This window comes from Schistocerca nitens, chromosome 3, assembly GCF_023898315.1.
Source record: "Schistocerca nitens isolate TAMUIC-IGC-003100 chromosome 3, iqSchNite1.1, whole genome shotgun sequence".
In the NCBI taxonomy this organism is placed as follows: domain Eukaryota; kingdom Metazoa; phylum Arthropoda; class Insecta; order Orthoptera; family Acrididae; genus Schistocerca; species Schistocerca nitens.
The window spans coordinates 876,703,638-876,725,802 of NC_064616.1; the positions used below are offsets into that span (position 1 = coordinate 876,703,638).

Sequence of the window (22,165 nt, forward strand, 5' to 3'; positions counted from 1 at the left end):
GCCCGAGGCAGGATTCGAACCTGCGACCGTAGCTCCAGCACCTAGAACTGCTCGGCCACTCTGGCCGGCTGCACGTAACAGGAAAACGTGGTACCGAAGCCATAAAACCTAGAAGATGGGGCAGTGGAAGAATGTAATTTGGTTTGACGAGTCTTGTTTCTCATTTTTTCCAATTTCTGAGTGAGTTTACGTCCAAAGAGTGAAACATGGCTTGCGTAAAGTAATGAGTTGGGCAGCTATATAGTGGTATTCTATGGGCCCCATGGCTAATCTGCGAAATGGCATTACTGCCAACGATTATGTGAGCAGTATGGCTGATCATGTCCTTCCCATGGTACAATATTTGTTCCCCTGTGGTGATGACGTGTTTCAAATCAACAGCACTCCTGTTCGCTCAGCTCACATCGTCCAGGGCTGCTGTTGTGAGCATAAGGATGAAGTTTCGCATCCCCCCTCGCCACCACAGTCGCCAGATCTCAGTATTATTTGGAGAGAAGGGTTTGAGCTCGCTATCCACCTACATATTAAACTTCCTTGCAGATTAAGACTGTGTGCCAGACCGAGACTCGAACTTGGCGCCTTTACCTTTCGCAGGCGAGTGGTCTACCACCTGAGCTACCCAAGCACGAATCACTACCAGTTCTAACAGCTTTAATTCCGCCTGTAATTCGTAGACGAGGTACTGGCGGAATTAAAGCAGTGAGGATGGGTCGCGAGTCGTGCTTTAATTCCGCCTGTAACTCCTAGACGAGGTACTGGCGGAATTAAAGCAGTGACGATGGGTCGTGAGTCGTGCTTGGGTAGCTCAGCTTGTAGAGCACTTGCTCACGAAAGGCAAAGGTCCCGAGCTCGAGTCTCAGTCCGGCACACAGTTTTAATCTGCCAGGAGTTTTCTTAGCAGCGCACTCCGCTGCAGAGTGAATGTTTCATTCTGGAATCATACCCCAGGCTGTGGCTAAGCCATGTCTCCGCAATATCCTTTCTTCCAGGAGTGTCAGTTTTGCAAGCTCTGCAGAAGAGAATCTGTGAAGTTTGGAAGGTAGGAGACGACGTACTGGCGGAATTACAGTTGTGAGGGCGTGTCGTGAGTCGTGCTTGGGTAGCTCAGATGTAGAGCACTTACACCCGAAAAGCATAGGTACCGAGTTCGAGTCTCTGTCCGTCACACAGTTTTAAGCTGCCAGGAAGTTTCATATCAGCGCACACTCCGCTGCAAAGTAAAAGTTTCATTTTCTCCTCCACGCTCTTTACCTGAACTTACCACTATGTTTTGATTACCTTGAAAATCATATAGGAGCTTTATTAATCAATTCAGAGTCGACTGGAAGCTGTTTTGAATGTCAACAGGTTTCCTACGCCGTATTAAGAGTGGTAATGTGTTGGGTTTCAGTGTTTCCATATTTCTGTCGACCCCCTGCAGGTGGCTGAGTTTTACAACACTGGACACCAGTTCTAATTCCGCCTATATCTCCTGATTTAGGTTTGCCGTTTTTTCCTAAATAGCTCAAGGCAAATGCCGTGCTGGTACCTTCGAAGGAAGGATATGACCTATTTCCTCCCACAACCTGCCCCAATTCGACCACTTGCTTCTACTCTGATGAAGTTAAATCCCGATATTCCGTCCTTCCTCCGTTGAAAGGCTGTTACTCTGCTGGTAACACGAGAAGAACTTATTAATGAAATTCACCGTGAAAACTGGAAAGAATGGCAGAGGTGAAAATACAAGATGAGCATAAAGTCTTTCGCTGATTACAGAAATTTATTTTAAAGGAACTATGCTACATGCAGCTACGCAGTTTGTTACAAATAGCAGTCTAGCTCACAAAGTTTTTCATGGTTCAAATCCACATGTACAGGGTGACAATTATTGAACTACTTGAAATAAAATTGTCATAGCTTCTGAACAGTTTGCTTTAGGATGTTCAAACTGCACTGTTGAGCGCTGGGCATGATGGGAATTTCTATGGTTTGGCTTAGCAACGAACCCAACTTTCATTTGGATGGGTTCGTCAATAAGCAAAATTAGCGCATTTAGGGGGCTGAAAAAACGCACTTCGCGATCGAGAAGTCTCTTCACCATGTGTGGTGTGTAATGTCCGTCACGGAATAATCGGTGCGACATTCCTTGATGGCACCGTGACTACCGAACGGTACGTGAAGGTTTTGGAAGATGATTTAATCCCCGTTATCCAAAGTGGTCCGATTTCGACAAGATGTGTTTCATGCAAGACGGAGCTCGACCCCATCGAAGCAGGAGAGAATTTGATGTCCTGGAGGAGCACATTGGGGACCGCATGCTGGCTCTGGGGTATCCAGAGACCACTGACGTGGACCTCGATTGGCCACCATATTCTCCGGATCTGAACACATGCGACTCCTTTTTGTGGGACTATATTAAAGACAAGGTGTACAGCAATAACCCCAGAACCATTGCTGAGCTGAAAACAGCCATTCGGGAGGTCATCGACAGCATCGATGTTCCGACACTTTAGCGGGTCATGCAGAATTTCGCTATTCGTCTGCGCCACATCATCACGAAGGATGGCCGACATATCGGACATGTCATAACCTAAATTCGCATATTTATAATTACGTTTACGTGTTGAATAAAGTGTGTGCACGCCTAGTTTGTAACTAATTTTAGTTTTTTTCATGTATTTCAATAATTGTTACCGTGTATATGGCTTTTTTCTTCAAGTTAATAGCTTAAAATATGAAGTTTTTTTGAATACCCTGCTACATGTTTTCTTACAGAATCTACACTACTGGCCATAAAAATTGCTACACCACGAAGATGACGTGCTACAGACGCGAAATTTAACCGACAGGAAGAAAATGCTGTGATATGCAAATGATTAGCTTTTCAGTGCATTCACACAAGGTTGGCGCCGGTGGCGACACCTACAACGTGCTGACATGAGGAAAGTTTCCAACCGATTTATCATACACAAACAGAAGTTGACCGGCGTTGCCTGGTGAAACGTTATTGTGATGCCTCGTGTAAGGAGGAGAAATGCGTACCATCACGTTTCCGACATAGGTAAAGGTCGGATTGTAGACTATCGCGATTGCGGTTTATCGTATCGCGACATTGCTGCTCGCGTTGGTCGAGATCCAATGACTGTTAGGAGGATATGGAATCGGTGGGTTCAGGAGGGTAATACGGAACGCCGTGCTGGATCCCAACGGCCTCGTATCACTAGCAGTCGAGATGATAGGAATGTTATTTGCATGGCTGTAACGGATCGTGCAGCCACGTCTCGATCGCTGAGTCAACAGATGCGGACGTTTGCAAGACAGCAACCATCTGCACGAACAGTTCGACGACGTTTGCAGCAGCATGGACTATCAGCTCGGAGACTATGACTGTGGTTACCCTTCACGCTGCATCACAGACAGGAGCGCCTGCGATGGTGTACTCAACGACGAACCTGGGTGCACGAATGGCAAAACGTCATTTTTTCTGATAAAACCAGGTTCTGTTTACAGCATCATGATGGTCGCATCCGTGTTTGGCGACATCGCGGTGAACGCACATTGAAAGCGTGTATTCGTCATCGCCGTACTGGCGTATCACCCGGCGCGATGGTATGGGGTGCCATTGGTTATACGTCTCGGTCACATCTTGTTTGCATTGACGGCACTTTGAACAGTGGACGTTACATTTCAGATGTGTTATGACCCGTGGCTCTACCCTTCATTCGATCCTTGCGAAACCCTACATTTCAGCAGGATAATGCTTGACCGCATGTTGCAGGTCCTGTACGGACCTTTGTGGATACAGAAAATGTTCGACTGCTGCCCTGGCCAGCACATTCTCCAGATCTCTCACCAATTGAAAACGTCTGGTCAATGGTGGCCGAGCAACTGGCTCGTCACAATACGCCACTCACTACTGTTGATGAACTGTGGTATCGTGTTGAAGCTGCATTGGCAGCTGTTCCTGTACACGCCATCCAAGCTCTGTTATTACCGCCAGAGGTGGTTGTTCTGGGTACTGATTTCTCAGGATCAATACACCCAATTGCGTGAAAATGTAATCACATGTCAGTTCTAGTATAATATATTTGTGCCGAAGAATACCCGTTTATCATCTGCTTTCCTTCTTCGTGTAGCAATTTTAAGGGCCAATAGTGTAGTATGAAAAGTTAGAAGAGACTGGCAAAATGGTGACAATGCAAAAAGCGGTTGATCTGAAGTGAGTGTTGACAGTGTTGATGGCTTGTGTACAACATTCCAATGCCGTTTGCAGATATCGACACGTCTTTTACCAGAGAAACAGACGTACCTCAGAGCACAGTGGTGAAGATTTTAAACAAACGGTTGCACTTCAGTGCATAAATGTGCAACCCTTGCGAGATTTGCAACGATATGATCCAGGTGTGGTGTGTTTTCTGGCAAAAACGTGAAGAGAGATTGAGTATGGTCTGAACGTTCTATGGGCAACAAACGGATGACATGCAGACGTGTAAACAGAAAAAGCTTTCAGTTAAGCTACGATTTAAAACAAGTCGCACAGATGTATCTAGCATGGTCAATTTTTGTAATCATGGAAAGGCTTTGTGCTCACCCTGTAGAGCTTCATCTTCATTCGGAATGGAAATGATTAACATTCTACATCTACCTCTACATCCATACTCCGCAATCCACCTGACGGTGTGTGGTGGAGGGTACCTTGAGTACCTCTATCGGTTCTCCCTTCTATTCTAGTCTCGTATAGTTCGTGGAAAGAAGGATTGTCGGTGTGCCTCTGTGTGGGCTCTAATCAAATGGTTCAAATGGCTCTGAGCACTATGGGACTCAACTGCTGTGGTTATCAGTCCCCTAGAACTTAGAACTACTTAAACCTAACTAACCTAAGGACATCACACACATCCATTCCCGAGGCAGGATTCCAACCTGCGACCGTAGCGGTCTTGCGGTTCCAGACTGCAGCGCCTTTAACCGCACGGCCACTTCGGCCGGCTGGGCTCTAATCTCTCTGATTTTATCCTCATGGTCTCTTCGCGAGATATACGTAGGAAGGAGCAATATACTGCTTGACTCCTCAGTGGAGGTATGTTCTCGAAACTTCAACAAAAGCCCGTTCCGAGCTACTGATCGTCTCTCCTGCAGAGGCTTCTACTGTAACGTAGCGCGCTGCTCTCCGTTGGATCTTCTCTATCTCTTGTACCAAACCTATCTGGTACGGATCCCACACTGGTGAGCAGTATTCAAGCAGTGGGCGAACAAGCGTACTGTAACCTACTTCCTTTGTTTTCGGATTGCATTTCCTTAGGATTCTTCCAATGACTCTCAGTCTGGCATCTGCTTTACCGACGATCAACTTTATATGATCATTCCATTTTAAATCACTCCTAATGCGTACTCCCAGATAATTTATGGAATTAACTGCTTCCAGTTGCTGACCGGCTATATTGTAGCTAAATGATAAGGGATCTTTCTTTCTATGTATTCGCAGCACATTACAGTTGTCTACAGTGAGGTTGTGCGGTAACGTTCTCCCTTCCCGCGCCCGGGTTCCCGGGTTCGATTCCTGCCTCGTGATGACTGGGTGTTGCGCGATGTCATTAGGTTAGTTAGGTTTAAGTAGTTCTAAATTCTAGGGGACTGATGACCTCAGATGTGATGTCCCATAGTGCTCAGAGCCTTTTTTTTACAGTGAGGTTGAATTGCCATTCCCTCCACCATGCGTCAATTCGCTGCAGATCCTCCTGCATTTCAGTACAATTTTCCATTGTTACAACCTCTCCATATACCACAGCATCATCCGCAAAAAGCCACAGTGAACTTCTGATGATTATAATTGCTTTACCAAATGTATCAAAGGATACTTTGTCTAAAGTGAGTTAGTGCGTTGGATCTGAAATTAAATGACGAGCGAAAAGCCTGAGAGATGAAAGAAGATCGTGGATTCCAACCAGGTGCACAGGTCGGTCGGATGTGCGCGGCACGGGAGCGCGCCTGTCGGCTGAGCGCTGGCTCCAATCTGGCGGCTGTTCTCTGCTACTGCTTCCAATCTCGGCTCTCCTGCAATCTCGCTAGAGGGATGACGCTGCCAGCCGCCAGCCGCGCGTTCATGGCTCACCAGCGCCGCCCCGCGCTACCCACTCGTTTTTCGCCGCGAGTCACGCGTAAAATATTTACCAGCGGCGCCACGTTACAATCTTTGCGAACGTGCTTTAAGAATATCCCCTAAATGAATTAAAAAAATACCACCGGTTGAATAACAAGAACATCCGGAAACAACTCGACATACGCCGCTGATCCTTAATATCTGTAGGACAACGAATTATGAAACTTTACGAGGGTTAAATAAAAAAAAAGTTTCGCCATACCGAGATACTCTGATGGACCAAATGGCTCTACGAACTATGGGAAGTAACATCTGAGGACATTAGTCTCCTAGACTTAGCATGGCTTAAACCTAACTAACCTTACGACAGCACACACCTCCATGCCCGAGGCATGATTCGAACTTGCGATCGTAGCAGCAGCGCGTTTCCGGACTGTAGCGCCTAGAACCGCTCGGCCACAGCGGCCGGCAGATACACTGATCAGCCGGAACATTACGACCACCTATGTAATAGCCGGTATGTCCACCTTTGGCACCGAGCGAGGTGGCGCAGTGGTTAAACATTGGACTCGCATTCGAGAGGACGACGGTTCAATCCCGCGTCCGGCCTTCATGATATAGGTTTTCCGTGATTTCCCTAAATCGCTCCAGGCAAATGCCGGGATGGTTCCTTTCAAATGGCACGGCCGACATCCTTCCCCGTCCTTCCCTAATCCGATGACACCGATGATCTCACTGTCTGGTCTCCTTCCCCAAAACAACCCAACCCAACTCCACCTTTGGCACGGATAACAGCAGCACGCGTCGTGGCATGGAAGGATAGGTCGCTGGAGGGAGTTGACACCACATCTGCACACACAAGTCAACTAATTCCCGCAAATTCTGGAGAGGGGCTCAAATGGCTCTGAGCACTATGGGACTCAACTGCTCAGGTCATTAGTCCCCCAGAACTTAGAACTAGTTAAACCTAACTAACCTAAGGACATCACAAACATCCATGCCCGAGGCAGGATTCGAACCTGCGACCGTAGCGGTCTTGCGGTTCCAGACTGCAGCGCCTTTAACCGCACGGCCACTTCGGCCGGCTCTGGAGAGGGGGAGATGAGCCCTGCCGCCACGTTCAATCACATCCCAACTGTTACGATCAGGTTCAGATCTGAAGAGCTGGTGGGCGAGCACATCAGTTGGAACTCACCACTGTGTTCCTCGAACCACTCCATCACACTCGCCGGCCGCTGTGGCCGAGCGGTTCTAGGCGCTTCAGTCCCGAACCGCGCTGCTGCTACGGTTGCAGGCTCGAATCCTGCCTCGGGCATGGATGTGTGTGATGTCCTTAGGTCTGTCGAAACTCACCGTTGTGGAAAGATGCACTAACTTCCGTGGTGGTCGAGATTCGGCACAAGACTCTAGCCTACCTGGGACCCAGAAGTTACGCCAACTCGAGTGGGAGACGGTCGAGCCCTAGCAGACAGTTAACGGACTTATTCTCACGGCAGGACAGGGTGTTTTACCAAACGTGTACCTTCAGCCTGGTGCGTCGGTGGGATGACTACTTCAGTCGTCACGGTGGTTTTGCCTGATTGGCATACAGATTCTGGACTGTACAGCCTTCGAACGGAAACTTTTTGATCGCCCCTTATAACACATAAAACTTCATGGCAGAGTAATAAACCATCTTCCGGAACCACAATCGAATTCACGACCTTAGCCTTCAATGGTCAAGGGTTCTAAAACATACTCCCCCCCGAATTGCCGATGGAGGCACCGTGGTTGAGACGCGGGGGGGCGGGGGGGGGGGGGCGGCTCGAGATCTGTCAAGGATCGAACCCGAGACATGGCCACAATATCACCCTCATTGCCATAGAACCAGTTGGGTATAGGAACGCAGGAGAAACACGAACCTTTATTATTCACAAAACACCAGTATATTCGGATAAACTTATAACTGTCCAGGAAGGAATCCCGCTGCCGTCTGGAATGTCACGACAACGCAGCAGTAAAATAACAATAGGGTGGGCCACCTCAGACGCTCCTAACATTAAAAAAACATAACTTAAAAAAAAAACTTTCTGCTGCTAGCCTCGTATCTGTTCTGTGTTTCCAGGTCGTCGTCTGAGCTACCGAAGCATGACCCACGACCCGTCCTCAGCCTTACTTCGGCCACTATCTTACCTTCTACCTTCCAAACTTCGGTCCGGCACGCAGATTTAATCTGCGAGAAAGTTTCATACCAGCGCTCCCTCTGGTGCGGAGTGGAAATTCATTCTGGAGTAAAACACTTACCTGCGCACGAAATGGCCACAGGAAAAGTTTGGCACGTTACTAACCGATGAAACATTTCTTAGGCAATATCTTTCTTATCATGCTTAATAAAGAACCTTTATTCCAAAAAAGATTTCTTATCAGCTACTGAAGCATCTTTATCTTCTATGGGTTGCAGGGGTTACGACCCCTGGGGAGGTGGGTGGGTATTCATGCATGGCTGTCTTCACTTAGATGCTGCAGCTACGAAAGGCGGGTGACCTTGAACGAGCTTCGCCTGGCTGCCGCCAGAGCGCGACAGATCGCGCTCTAGTTCTAACAGTCACTAAAAAAACTTGTTATGTGTCCAATAGAGAGCAGTGAAAAGACTTGCAGCCGTAATGTGGTGTAAGTTAACAACAGCGATTTCTGTTGTTTTTTAATTATCAGTCCTCTGACTGGTGTAACGTAGCCCGCCAACCTTTTCTCCTCAGAGCTACACTAGCAACCTATGTACTGAATTACTTGCTAGATGGATTCCAGTCTGTGTCTTCCCCTACAGTTTTTACCGTCTACTGCTCCCTCTAGTACCACGGCTATTATTCCCGAATGTCTTAACATGTGTCCTATCACCCTATCCCTTCTTCTTGTCAGTGGTTTAATATATTCCTTTCCTCGCCATTTGTGCGGAGAACCTCCTCATACCTTATCTTACCAGTCCACCTAATTTCCAGTATTCTTCTGTAGCACCACATCTCAAATACTACTATTATTTTCTGTTCTGGTTTTTCCGTCGTCTGTATTTTACTGTCACACAATGCTGTGCTCCAAACGTACACTCTGAGAAATCTCTTCCTCAAATTAAGGCCTATGTTTCATGCTATTTAACTTCTCTTGGGCAGGAATGCATTTTTTGTCAGTGTTCGTCTGCTTTTTACGTTCTCCTTGCTTCGACCATCATGGGTTGTTTGCTGCCTATTTAGCACAATTCCTTCACTGCGTCTACTTACAAGGGAAACTCCTCATCAGATTTAGTGGTAAGATAGCCCAGTGGATAACCTGTCAGAAATTGAATACGGATGAAGCATGAAATCGGGGAGGAGGTGTACCGAACTATGAAAAAAGAAGCTAAATAGGAATAGTTTATGGTCCAAGCTCAACATGTGCAACATAGAGCGAATTGGTAGAGCCAAGGCGTCGTGGTTATGTGGCCACGGTATCGGACTGCAAAATGGGAGATCCTTGTTCAAATCTCCCTTATGCCAATTTTTCACAAAATTATGAACTGTCCGTACCGTCATTTACATGTCTGTTCGTTGTATTCAAATTTGTGTCTATGTCGTGGTGTTATGTCCGCCTGTAATAGCGAGGTGTAACGAAGGCACCTATAATGGAAGTTGATTCCGAGAGCTTGTGTATTTTCACAGGTATTCTACACTGAGTTCCCTTGATTACAAGGCGATGTGGCTCAAGTCGTGTGTACCTCTTATTTGTTCCACACAAGTACCCCATGTTCTGATTCTTGATTCTTGCGTTCCATTTTGGAAGTTTTGACTCTTTTAATGCCTTTGTTGTAACATAGTTTACATCCGTTGATTTCTTGTTTTCATTTCTGTGAAAGGTCTCTGCGGTATCTTGCCTGCTCTCACTTATTGGGGTGGGGGAAGAGACTAAGCAGCGAGATCATCGGATTAGGGAAGGAAGTCGGCCGTGCCCCTTGGAAGGAATCATCCCGGCCCGGAATTTGCCTACAGAGATTTAGGGAAATCATGGAAAACCTATATCAGGATGGCCGGACGCGGGATTGAACCGTCGTCCTTCCGAATGCCAGTCAAGTGTGCTAACCACTGTGCCACCTCGCTCGGTAACTTATTCCACATTCACTTCCGATGGTATTATATTCTTACCATGTGCCTCATATTATAGCTAATGTACAGCATGACGATTGTCAAGAATACAGAAAGAGAAGAGACGTGTTAATGACCGGGCGGACAGTTCATAATATTGTGATAATAAAAGGAAAACACTTGGGATTTGAACACTGCTCTCCCATTTCGCAGTCCAACACCGTGGCCACGTAACCACAGTGCTGTGGCTCTGCGGAAGCGCTCAGTGTTCCACATCTTGAGCTTGGATCGTTCTCCGTTTGTATTTTGCTTCTTTATTCACAGTTCAGTACACTTTTTTCTAGTTTTCATGCATCCATCTTACCATTAAATCTGAGGGGCGGTGAGATAGGGAGCTTCCATTATTAGTAATCCCCAATTCGGATTATAAGTTACTCGCTGTTCTCAGTTTTGCTAATTCCCATTACTTTCGTCTTTCTTAGATTTACTCTCAATCCATTTTCTGTACCCAATCAACTGTTCGTGCCATTTAACAGATCCTATCTACATCCACATCTACATCCATACTCCGCAAGCCACCTGATGGTATGTGGCGGAGGGTACCTTGAGTACCTCTATCGGTTCTCCCTTCTGTTCCAGTCTCGTATTGTTCGTGGGAAGAAGGATTGTCGGTATGCCTCTGTATGGGCTCTAATGTCTCTGATTTTATCCTCATGGTCTCTTCGCGAGATATACGTAGGAGGGAGCAATATACTGCTTGAGGTATGTTCTCGAAACTTCAACAAAAGCCCGTTCCGAGCTACTGATCGTCTCTCCTGCAGAGGCTTCCCCTGGAGTTTATCTATCATCTCCGTAACGCTTTCGCGATTACTAAATGAGCTTGTAACGAAGCGCGCTGCTCTCCGTTTGATCTTCTCTATCTCTTGTACCAAACCTATCTGGTACGGATCCCACACTGGTGAGCAGTATTCAAGCAGTGGACGAACAAGTGTACTGTAACCTACTTCCTTTGTTTTCGGATTGCATTTCCTTAGGATTCTTCCAATGACTCTCAGTCTGGCATCTGCTTCACCGACGATCAACTTTATATGATCATTCCATTTTAAATCACTCCTAATGCGTACTCCCAGATAATTTATGGAATTAACTGCTTCCAGTTGCTGACCTGCTATATTGTAGCTAAATGATAAGGGATCTTTCTTTCTATGTATTCGCAGCACATTACACTTGTCTACATCGAGATTCAATTGCCATTCCCTGCACCGTGCGTCAATTCGCTGCAGATCCTCCTGCATTTCAGTACAATTTTCCATTGTTACAACCTCTCGATATACCATAGCATCATCCACAACAAGCCTCAGTGAACTTCCGATGTCATCCACAAGGTCATTTATGTATATTGTGAATAGCAACGGTCCTACGACACTCCCCTGCGGCACACCTGAAATCATATATATCTTCATATATCTTCTTCGTCACAACAGTGATGTGCACCCAGTTCAGAGTAACGTGTGGCTCTCCTCCAAACGCAGAAAACGCATTACTACACAGTACCGCAGTTTATCAGTGGGCAGAGTCGATATGTTTTGGATACGCTTGTACTCTTGTGCGATGGCACAGCACTGCGTTGTGGGGATCTGAGTGTGTACCAAGACTGCATACATGTACCTGCTAGCAACCAAAATTGATGTACATAACTTGGTTTCCTCGAAGACTTTATGGATACCCGTCGTAGATTGTCGCTACTTGATACGTCCTCCTGCAGTTTATATCGTTTATTCAGGGACTGATGTGGATTTCCCGTGATGCAACAACGTATCGATCACCACTGACTTTGTTTACTCAATCCTCTTGTGGTCTTTGCACCAGAGAAAATCCGCGATTTCCGGCAGAGATTTTTGGAAGTTCCGATTAATTCTTAAAATCGACGAAGGACTGAGATAAGTTATTCTAAGACATGAACTAGTACCGGCATGTTTGGTTTAATTGGAGTGCTGTGCAATGTTCATCCACACGCGCAGTAAAATTCTTGATGGCTGTGACTCATTGCTTCGAAGAGAGTTTTCGTCCCATTTGCGCTCTCACGCTCGGTATGAATAACGAGCGCTCGCTTCAGCCATTACTTACCGTGCAATCCCGATAAAAGGGCGGCGCGCTAAATGTCGTTCCGATACGTCCCCGCGCCGTCCCCTGATTAGCCAGTAATGCGCCGACGCACCCTATCGACCGCCTCATCGTGCGTGACACCTCACGCACTGCTCGGCCAGCTTCTCACAAGGTGTGCGGTAGGCTGCTATCTGCCTTCAACCCGTACGGCCAGATTAAAGCGTAATCGAATACCTACGGTATCTCATTCGACTATGTGCAGGCTGGGATCTGTGCACCGGGACTTAACATCTGAGGTCGTCATTCCCCTAGGCTTAGAACTACTTAAACCTAACTAACCTATGGACATCACACACATCCATGCCCGAGGCTGGGTTCGAACCTGCGACCGTAGCGATCGCGCGGTTCCAGACTGAAGCGTCTACAACCGCTCGGCCACCCCGGCCGGCGACTATGTGCAGGTAAATGCGTATTGATCGTGATATGATTGTGATGATAATGACTGTTATTATTATTATCGTTATTATTATTATTATTATTATTGTGTTCCAAAATAATTCGTACAATAACAACATGAAAACCTGGTTGTAATCCGTTATTTTCTCCTCTTGCAGTCATAATTATATTCGCTCAGGAATTCGAATCCTTTACTTAATATTATCAGATCTGTTTAAAATATACTAAGAAAATACATAAACGGCAGCGCTATAGAAACTAAGAAAGACATGAACGTAGTGAAACCCAATGACATCGTCAGTTACGATTGCAATGGGCACGGGACCTTCGGGATTCGACAGTCGATCAATGAAAACGTGACGGCTCTTCCGGTGAATGACGTTTTTGCTACGTTAGGTCCATGGTTGTCTCCATAAAACACCGTCATAGAGGTGAACGGGGGCTCGAAACTTGCAGCGCGCCGCGGACGCAAGATGGTGGGAGTAGTACTATGCCATGCGAACCACCTGCATCCCTTCATGCTTGACGTCTTACCCGATGACGAAGTCATCTTTCAGCAGTATAATTGTCTGTGTCTCGGGGCCAACCGTGATACAGTGACTTGAGGGGCATTACAGAGAACTCACTTTCATACCTCGGCGGCCAAATTCGCCTGAATTAAATCCTGTATGGCCCATCTGGGTCGCTGTCGGACGCCATTACCACGTATGCAAATCATCCGTGTGTTATTTATACGAATTACATGACCTGTGCCTAGACATCTCATGAAACATACCTCCACAAACCTACCAACAAACTGTTGGATCGCTGATACGCAGAATCAGTGATGGATTTCCTTCCAAAGACGGACAAACAAGCTATTAATCAGGTAGTCATTATATTTTGCCTCATCAGTGTACAATAATCTTTATTTCAATCACGTGGGTTCTCCCTTTCCGGCTATAGATCCTCCCGGGTAGTCGTGCGTGTTATGCGACCGCTTCCGGGACGCGGAGGAACATTCGAGGTGGGTTAACGATGAGGGATCGGTGTGCCGGCTAGCCTGGATGTGGTTTTTAGACGGTTTCTCACGTGTACTAATTGAACACAGGCTGGTTCTCACGTTCCGCCTGCTGCTACGGTCGCAGGTTCGAATCCTGCCTCGGGCATGGGTGTGTGTGATGTCATTAGATTAGTTAGGTTTAAGTAGTTCTAAGTTATAGAGGACTGATGACCTCAGATGTTAAGTCCCATAGTGCTCAGAGCCATTTGAACCGTTTTTGTAATCGTGATTCCGTCGTCCTGATTACGGTTCACTGATTAATATAACTTCCTTGCACGCTGTGTGGTTCCTTAGTGGATACAGGAGTTAGGAACAAATGAACAGAGAATTCAGATATTAATTTATTCTACATCTAATATCAAATAATAAAAGTAATACATAACTTTATTTCTGTAGTTGCAGCATCAGTTGCTAAAAGTAGCTTTAATGTTGAAAAATATGCAGATACAAAAAATTTATAAACCTGTCACTTTTCAGTGCATGGCTATTGAGAAGATAGCGTGCCCTGGCCACTATGAAAGTCTGTAAATGTTATTCACCTGGCAGACACACGTAATGGGCTCAGTACATTAATGTTAAAACTTAAGTACACCCGTCGCTGTAGCTCCGGAGAGGGGATAGTTGCATCGCGTTATCAACGGCGTAAACGCTCGCGACAGTGCCCTGCAGAAAACGCTGCGGCGTGCAGCGCGTATTTGCAAGTGCGGACGACCGGATAGCGGCCGATACCGCACTCAGCTGCGCTTGTTAAAGAACGATTCCTTCAACAAGGTGAAGACCGGCGCCTTTCGCATTTTCTTGCCAAAACTACGCTAATTCTTTCCGACGCACTTGCTGTAGTTTGGACTGGTGGCTGGGGTGCTGCCATGGTGAAAATGTAAGAGTAGTTAACAGTGAAATGTAATCGATGTAAATAGGTTTGCTGCACGCTTTTACGGTGAGAAGTGCCAAGTTATGCAGAAAAATTGTTTTTAAAATAGTTTTCTCTGTCTATTAAAACATGGTAATAAGAGAAAATATAAAAATTGTTATAATTTATTACAATGGATTTCAAACGTAGATCAACAGTTTATCACTTTAAAATCTGGTAGATCAAGTCATTCCCGTTAGGCAACTGATAATAGTCAGCTAGTTACATGAGGGTGATTTTTTTTTTTGATGAGGCCATGAAGATTATTTATTGAATTTGTACTCAATTAGGCGCCTGTGCTAGAAACACATCGCACAGAATACGTCTTGAGATTGGCATAGCCAAAAATAGCATAATGAAACATGGAACTATGCAATCTCAAAATGAAAATACACTGTGATCAAAACTATCCGGACACCCCCAAAAACATACGTTTTCCATATCAGGTGCATTGCGCTGCCACCTATTGCCAGGTACTCCATATCAGCAACCTCAGTAGTCATTAGACATCGTGAGAGAGCAGTATGGGGCGCTCCGCGGAACTCACGAACTTCGAATGTCGTCAGGTGATTGGGTGTCACTTGTGTCAGACGTCTGTACGCGAGATTTCCACACTCCTGAACATCCCTAGGTCCACTGTTTCCGATGTGATAGTGAAGTGGGAACGTGAAGGGACACGTACAGCACAAAAGCGTACAGACCGGCCTCGACAGAAACCGCCGACAGCTGAAGAGGGTTGTGATGTGTAATAGGCAGATATCTATCCAGACCACCACACAGGAATTACAAATTGCATCAGGATCCACTGCAAGTACTATAACAGTTAGGTGTGAGGTGAGAAAACTTGGATTTCATAGTGGAGCGGCTGCTCATAAGCCACACATCACGCCAGTAAATGCCAAACGACGCCTCTCTTGGTGTAAGGAACGTAAACAATGGACGATTGAACAGTGGAAAAACGTTGTGTGAGTAGTGACGAATCACGGTACACAATATGCCGTGGATGTGGGTATGGCGAATGCCCGGAGAACGTCATCTGCCAGCGTGTGTAGTGGCTCTGAGCACTATGCGACTTAACTTCTGAGGTCATCAGTCGCCTAGAACTTAGAACTAATTAAACCTAACTAACCTAAGGACATCACACACATCCATGCCCGAGGCAGGATTCGAACCTGCGACCGTAGTGGTCACGCGGTTCCAGACTGAAGCGCCTTTAACCGCACGGCCACACCGGCCGGCAGCGTGTGTAGTGCCAGCAGTAAAATTAGGAGGCGATGGTGTTACTGTGTGGTCGTGTTTTTCTTGGAGAGGGCTTGCATCCCTTGTTGTTTTGCGTGACACTATCACAGCACAGGCCAACATTGATGTTATAAGTACCTTCTTGCTTCCCATAGTTGAAGAGCAATTCGGGAATGGCGACTGCACCTTTCAACATGATCGAGCACTAGTTCATAATACACGGCCTGTGGCGGAGTGGCTACCTGACAATAACATCCCTGTAATGGACTTACTGCACAGAGTCCTGACCTGAATCCTATAGAACACCTTCGGGATGTTTAGTAACGCCGACTTCGTACCAGGCCTCACCAACTGACATCAATACCTCTCCCCAGTGCAGCACTCCGTGAAGAATGGGCTGCCATTCCCCAAGAAACCTTCCAGCACCTGACTGAACGTATGCTTGCGAGAGAGTAACCTGTCATGAAGGCTAATAGTGGGCCATATTGAATTCCAGCATTACCGATCGAGGGCGCCACGAACTTGTCAGTCATTTTCAGCCAGGTGTCCGGATACCTTTGATCGCATAGTGTAGTACTAAAAACAGGAATAATAATAACCACACAGTGCATGACCTTACTTCTTGTTACAGAATATAATAATGTGCATCGAAAATGTGTATTAGTGGACTCCACATTACTCGCCTCCTTAGCGGTCGCTGACGTCCACCTGTTTGGTGACCATCAAGTCAAAGGTAAACCGGTTTGAATCCCGGTGGTGGCTGAGATTTTCAGTGCCCGTATTTGGACGGCGAGGTGAGGAGATGTGGGGGCGTTAGATTCATAATCACCAGTCTTTGCGCCAGTAGCCACGATTAAACTGCAGATCTCTCTGCAGTGTCTCATGAAGTGAGGGCATGTAACACTGCTGAGCGAATCTAGGCACTTAAATCCGGAACCGCGCTGCTGCTGCGGTCGCAGATTCGAATCCTGCCTCGGGCATGGATGTGTGTGATGCCCTTAGGTTAGTTAGGTTTAAGTAGTTCTAAGTCTAGGGGACTGATGACCTCATATGTTAAGTCACATAGTGATTAGACCCATTTGAACCATGTAACACTGCCAGTGGTGATACGTCCGTCTGACGGGGACATTAAGCTCGGCGGTCTCTGTAGAGCTGTCGAGAGGTAAATAAATGTCGCGTGACTAGGGATTCCCGTCGGGTAGACTGTTCGCCGCGTGCAAGTCTTTCGATTAGACGCCACTTCGGCGACTTGCGAGTCGATAGGTATGAAATGATGATGATTAGGACAGCACAACACTCAGTCCATGTGCGGAGGAAATCTCCGTCCCTCCCCCCCACCTTTGTCATCGAACCTGGGCTCTTAGACTGACATTTTGTCGCGCTGACCACTCAGCTACCGGGGGCGGACTATCGAGAGGTGTTGGCTATGTGACGGCACCGGGTATCATTATCATGATACAGCACAAACATAACACAATACTGTACGCGCATCCATTTCACTCAGCTAAAGTGCAATGCGGGATGTGATACAGCATATATTTGTCAACATCATCGGAATACCTTACAGCTGTATCGTCAGTTGCCGCTGCTGCTTCGGACTCGATCCGACACATCGCCTGCGCTTGTTTGTGGCACCAATCTGACACAATCCCCGTTATTGGGCCGGACAGCTCGCGGTAGTCCACTGAGATGACGCCCTCTTTCGAGTTAAGCCGAAATGCAAAGGGGTTTTCCATCAGCAGTGCGCTGCGTAGATATTCGGCGAGGGAAGCAGAGGCATTTCCTCTTCGCAAATCCGCTAAGCAGCAGGTAGTAAATCCCGCTCTCCCTCGTAAACTTTTATGAAATCTGCCTCCCCTTTACTGCAGTCAACTGAGCCAGACGTCTTCTCCAAACGAGACGTAGCAAATTGCACGGAAACCGATAACGAACGACGCTGTCTACGGTTTTGCTTTAGCCGAGGTTCTTTTCCGGCAGTAGCGCGAGGAAAGATTTTGTGGTGCATGTCAGGCTCTACACGAGGCAGTAAAATTGATTTTGTATCAAGAACAGCGCTTCGTCTGATGGGTAATATGTGACAGCTGATCGATCGCTGCTGGAGACACAGAGGGGATAGGCAGAACGCTATAACTGCACTACACACGTGGAATCTACACATACTACTAAATTAAAGTCTGTTTGTATGTGAAGGCTAATCTGAGAAATTACTGTAGGAACTCTGTTTTCTCTAATTCACGGGAAGGCTGGTATATATACACTGAGCAACAGAATTAGATCGCTTTTTCGAAACCCCGTAAGAGCCTCCCATTGCGACGCAAAACACCTTCTTTTGACGTCCCTGAAGTAGAACCGCGACCCCAGCGTTGAAATTACGTAACTTTCTTATGGGTGGCTGAAGAGAATGTTTGAGACACACCGACCCTCAGAATCGACTCGAAATGGTCGCAGGGTTTTGCGTAGAGGGCGTCAATGAAACCACCCCAACCCCCGGGGACGTTGATTCCCACACGTTTTAAGGTCGAAAACGACAATTCGCAGTGCGATGAGCTACAGGAAGAGTTTCTTCACAAGCTATGAAACTTATGAGAAAATGGTTCAAATGGCTCTGAGCTCTATGGGACTTAACATCTGAGGTCATCAGTCCCCTAGACTTAGAACTGCTTAAACCTAACTAACCTAAGGACATCACACACATCCATGCGCGAGGCAGGATCCGAACCTGCGACCGTAGCAGCAGCGCGGTTCCGGACTGAAGAGCTAGAACTGCTCGGCCACAGCGGCCGGCACACTTATGACATCCTCGTATATTTAAATCCCTCTCTAAAGACATTGTAGGACTACATCCACATTCAATGAGAATGCACTGCTTCGGAGTGCATCACGACTGCACAGAAGCTGTTCTGCGAACCTTGCGGAACTAGCACTCCTGGAAGAAAGGATATTGCGGAGAAATGGCTTAGCCACAGCCTGGGGAATGTTTCCTGAATGAGATTCTCACTCTGCAGCGGAGTTTGCGATGATATGAATCTTCCAGGAAGATTAAAACTGTGTGCCGGACCGATCCTCGAGCTCGGGATCTTTGCCTCTCGCGGGCAAGTGCTCTACCATCTAAGCTACCGAAGCAAGACTCCCGATCCGTTCTCAAAGCTTCAAGGTTATCAAAAGAAGTTCTGTGAAGTTTGGAAGGTAGGAGACGTGGTACTGCCAGGAATGAAGCTGTGAGGACGGGTCGTGAGTCGTGCTTGGGTAGCTAAGATGGTAAGCACTTGCCCGCGAAAGGCAAAGGTCTCGAGCTCGATTCTCGGTCCGGCACACAGTTTTAATCTGCCAGGAAGTTTCAGTGTTAGTGCAGACGACGGGGAATTTTGTATTATAATATGTTAAGTAAGTGTATGGTAAAAGGAAAGCTAATTCGAGTGCAAATGAAAATAGTTAATAACGTAAAGTATAAACAACATATTAGAATATTAAATACGTATTTCTGGAAAAAGTACAGTTCGAAAGTGTGTTATTTGTTGATTGGTTAGTCATGAAAATAGCTGACTTACGCCGGAGGATAATGTTTTTCTATTGGCCTTCAAGAATACTGACCCATCAGGACGGAGTATTCTTTGCGCGTCTTTTCTCTTGGAGATAGAGAATACTTACCGCAGTCTAAGTGGTCGGAGCCCAGCCTTTCAATGGTACGGTTGTGCGTAGTACAAGCTCCGAAGGAAGGTATAAATTGCCGGTTTTACTTGTGCTACATGCTTCAAAAGTGTTTTAAATCAAAGGCATATTTATTCCGGTGTACTGCTTTAGAAAGTACGTATTTTGTAAGTAATTCTATGTATGAGAAAAGATAGTAATTCCGCGTGGTATATTGAGCTAATCGGTGACTAAAAACTTAAGTTTATTAGACACCAATAAACTTCATAGTATGGCGAGCATTTTCATTTAAGAACAATCCGTGCTTAGTAGCTGTTCAGATTTCGGGAAATACTTTAGCATAAACTTGCTAACGTGAATGAAAGGGTTTGTGCTTAACTGGTTTAAGATTAGTGCGGGCTTGGCAGTGAACGCGTACATCATCAATATTCAGTATATACCGAAGTTTGACCAGTATTTCCACCTTTCTTTCAAAATTTAAACCTTTGCCCGAGTTTTGTAATAGTTACGTTGTATGCAGCGTGGTGCGAGTGGCAATACGGCAGGATTCTGCTCGCCTTTCCTACCGGCGATCTGCTGCAACGAGTTAATAGGTAGGTGCAGGTAAAGGACGAAAGGAACCGCTCCGCCGCACAGTATAATTTATTACCGCTACGCCCCATAAGTCGTCTGACGGTAGATATTTAATGCTACTCGTACGAAACTGGGCGCGTCGCTAGTGCACCTCCAAAATTGTAAGAAGCTACAGTAAATTCTATCGTTTGATTATTTTTCTTTTTGTACTTATTCGAAGTACTTCAGTCAGAGATCTATGCCATGCAACGTTAAGCAAGGGTTTCAGGAGATAGTCGTTATGAACTTCCTTTTCACTTTTAAAACTCTCTATGAAAATGAACTGGCATCCCAGAAGATCAGATATTAGATAACTATCCAAAAATTTATTTTCAGTTGTTGCCCTATGCCTGTTAAGGCGAATTCCTGGATGGTTTCTTTGGAAAAGGACGTACCCGATTTCCTTCCCCGTCATTGTCCAACCTTACGTCCCATTCTGTGTCCAGTGGTCTAAATGTCGACGAGATGTATATTTCTATCGAATTCTGCTCTCCACGTAGTGTTACATGAGTTCATGTAAAAGAAATTTTGAGATTCTATTAAAGAACAGTTGCTGTGATGATAGTTTGACTTAAAGATGACAGCTGCATTGAGAAGTGAGTGCTCCTATTGCCTCACCAACCCATGGAAAAACTAAATCTGTATAGCCCGACGGGGACTGGAAACGTAGTCTACCGAAAGTGACTCCAATGTGTAACCTCTGCCCAATTCGCTCGTTTATTGTTTCGGTCACGTACAAGTCGCGAAAGACATATCTCTGCACTCTGTCTTTAAATTCGTACCGGTGCGTGGCTTCTCATGGGATTCGGAGCTCGCTCGATTAGGATAAAACCACCCCCATCAGACCCAAGTGCCGTTGTCAACAATGGATGACAGGTGTCGCAGTCGACGAGCTCTGACTACGAAAGTAGAGCTGTGGTGAACAACAAGAACTTGTGAGGAACGTTCCAGAACACTTCCCTTGCAGTGGCAGGAATATTATACTATGAAAGGATAATTAAATGGACACCCTAGCTGCAAACAGGCGTCGATGTACTTCATTGGGGACTTGTTGAAAATGTGTGCCCCGACCGGGACTCGAACCCGAGATCTCCTGCTTACATGGCAGACGCTCTATCCATCTGAGCCACCGCGGGCACAGAGGATAGTTCGTCTGCAGGGACTTATCCCTTGCACGCTCCCCGTGAGATCCACATTCCCAACATGTCCACACCACTACATTCGTAGTGCGTCTAATAGATGTTTGCCCATCATATACATTAAATATGGCTTCCCGGCCATTGACCTTCTTGTGCGAACGCACACGCTATGCCCGAACTCGTACGGGACGTGGTAGATTAATCTGCCACGAGTAATGAGTATGATGGGCAAACATCTATTAGACGCACTACGAATGTAGTGGTGTGGACATGTTGGGAATGTGGATCTCACGGGGAGCGTGCAAGGGATAAGTCCCTGCAAACGCACTATCCTCTGTGCCCGCGGTGGCTCAGATGGATAGAGCGTCTGCCATGTAAGCAGGAGATCCCGGGTTCGAGTCCCGGTCGGGGCACACATTTTCAACAAGTCCCCAATGAAGTACATCAACGCCTGTTTGCAGCTAGGGTGTCCATTTAATTATCCTTTCATTTCTAGCAAAGCTGCATGGTCATCCACGGTAACTGTTCTTTCGGGAACAGATACTACCGTTATATATAATATTATACTACTTAAAGAACACATGCACCAACTGCTTCATGGAGAAATGTCAGCTGCAGTGATTAACAACTGTACATCTTAGTACACTCTCTGACAGAGTAAGAATACGCTGAAAAACATAGATTACTCTTGCAAAAAGTACGTTTGAGGTAGGGTGCGCTTTCCAGGCTTGAGGAATATTGCCGTGTGGAAAAGTGGAAGCCTTGATCTGCCCGCTATCGTGCTTCGTTGGCAAATGCCGCTTGTACCCGTTTCCTTCACTAAACTACCCCGCTGGAGATTTCTACCTT

The 22,165-nt window shown here is 46.4% G+C and overlaps 1 non-coding gene across 1 annotated transcript; it reads left to right on the plus strand.

The window, feature by feature from the left end:
- Positions 1 to 21,654: 21,654 nt before the first annotated feature.
- Positions 21,655 to 21,729, plus strand: Trnat-ugu (transfer RNA threonine (anticodon UGU)). The gene has a single exon. It is a non-coding gene; the product is annotated as a tRNA-Thr (tRNA).
- The last annotated feature ends 436 nt before the right edge of the window (positions 21,730 to 22,165 follow it).